Here is a 1,970-nt window from a genome sequence, read left to right on the forward strand (position 1 = left end):
CGTGCCCACGATGGGCGTATGTCAGGAGCTATTTCAGCGTTAAACGGGAGGGCGGCTGCCCTTGTCTGTGTTCTGTCCAGGGCTCACGCACAGACCCCGTGCTGACCACGGCTCGTTTACACGGTCTGCCCGTGAACACGGGACGGTCGGCAGTGCGTCCGATCGAGAAGGGTAGCGAGTCTCCTTTCTCTCCGAATCTTCGTCGGGACCCTTGAGGCTACTTTGAGGAGCTCCTCAGGACCAGTGTGCGCTGCGGTTGTCTCTGCTGCAGAGGGACTGTCTCCGCATCTCTGCAGTGGTGGGCTCTCCTTTGCACTTAGTGACAGGAGGCTGAGCTTGATATCCTAACCACATGCCTTTTTTTATCCTGAACACAAACATATAACTGGTTATTTGTTATTAACCCCCTAGTGATGTATCCAGGAATCAGACTGTCAGCAAGAACTCCAGATCTGCGGGCAGCAATGAGAGTCACAGGAAGACTGTGTCATCGCCAGGTGTCTGTCACACAGTCTCCATCCCCTTCCCGGGTCCTGGAAATGGAGCCTGAAGAGAATGAGGGGGTCTGGGGGGGCAGTCAGCTGGGTCATCAAGACCCCGGGGAGCTGGAATGGAGGCAGCAGATGGCACCGGTGTCTCCTACAGGTTTGTCACATCATAAGCATCTGTCTGTCCCTTTTGGGCAAGACATTTGTGAGTTCATGTGACCCTGACCCTAAATGTGTGCCCTGGGGCAGGAGGGTTCCTGGAATAGGAGGCAAGGGAGGAAACATGGAAAGCTGGTGAAGGCTGTGCAGTGAACAAGGTCAGAGCCGAATAGCACTGGGTCCTGAAGATTTGAGACCAGATTTGTCCTGTGTATCCTACGCTTTAGAGATGAATCCTGGACACTAAAAGCCTCTAGGGCAGGACTTCTTAATCTGCAGTCCACTGACCGCTTGGGTTCATGGATACACTTCAGGCAGCCTTTATTAGTCAGGGTTCTCCAGAGAAGCAGAACCAATAGGATGTATATAGAGAGAATGAGATTTATGATAAAGAATTGGTTCCCATGATCATGAGGACTGAGAAGTCCCTGGGAAGCTGGTCCAGAATGGCTACCCTGATCTTTGTTGATAAGGAAAATGGAGAACCAGGCACCCTTGTGGCTCCCAAGGACAGGCTGAAGCTGGGGTCGAGGCCTCTCAAAGCTTTAGATGGGAGATCTCAGGTTTCAACACCACGAGTAGGCAAAATGTTTGATGCTCAAGCAGCCGTACCTTGAGTTGCCAGAAAGGCTTTGGGAACTGTCAAGAGAGCCACAGAAAATTCAGTAAAGACTAGTGGACCTCTCAAACAGAAGCAGCCAACCTTCTCTGCCAAAAAGGTGACCGAGAAGACTGTCAAAGCAAAAAGCTCTGTTCCTGCTTCTGATGACACCTACCCAGAAATAGAAAAATTCTTTCCCTTCAGTCCTTTAGATTTTGAGAGTTTCGACCTGCCTGAAGAGCACCAGATTGACACCTCCCCTTGAATGGAGTGCCTCTCATGATCCTTGATGAGGAGAGGGGGCTTGTAAAGCTGTTACACCTGGGCCCCCCTTCACTTCTGAAGATACCCTCTCCACCATGGGAATCTAATCTGTTGTAGTCTCCAAGCATTCTGCCGACCCTGGATATTGAATTGCCACCTGTTCGCTATGACTTAGATATTTAAATTACTTAGCATTTAATAGTTTGTATGTTTTGTATTAATAAAGCAACTCTTTAACAGAAAAAAAAAAAAGATCAGTAGTCAGCAAGTCAACAAGCTGGAGACACAAAGAAACCCAAGGTGAAGTTCAGTCCCAGTGGGAGCGCCTAAGAACCAGGTGTTAGACCTCCATCACCAATGGTCCAAGTTCCAGGCAGGCCCCAGGCCCAAGATGAGCCAAAGTTTCAGTTCCAGTCCAAGGTCAGGAAAAGACCATTGTCCCAACTGGAAGTCAGTCA

At 49.8% G+C, this 1,970-nt stretch overlaps 1 pseudogene; it reads left to right on the forward strand.

Moving 5' to 3' along the window:
• The first annotated feature begins 1,084 nt into the window (after positions 1-1,084).
• LOC116856873 lies at positions 1,085-1,753 on the forward strand (annotated as a pseudogene).
• The last annotated feature ends 217 nt before the right edge of the window (positions 1,754-1,970 follow it).

Source organism: Lontra canadensis, unplaced genomic scaffold (genome assembly GCF_010015895.1).
Source record: "Lontra canadensis isolate GAN:19392208 unplaced genomic scaffold, GSC_riverotter_1.0 scaffold113, whole genome shotgun sequence".
NCBI lineage: Eukaryota > Metazoa > Chordata > Mammalia > Carnivora > Mustelidae > Lontra > Lontra canadensis.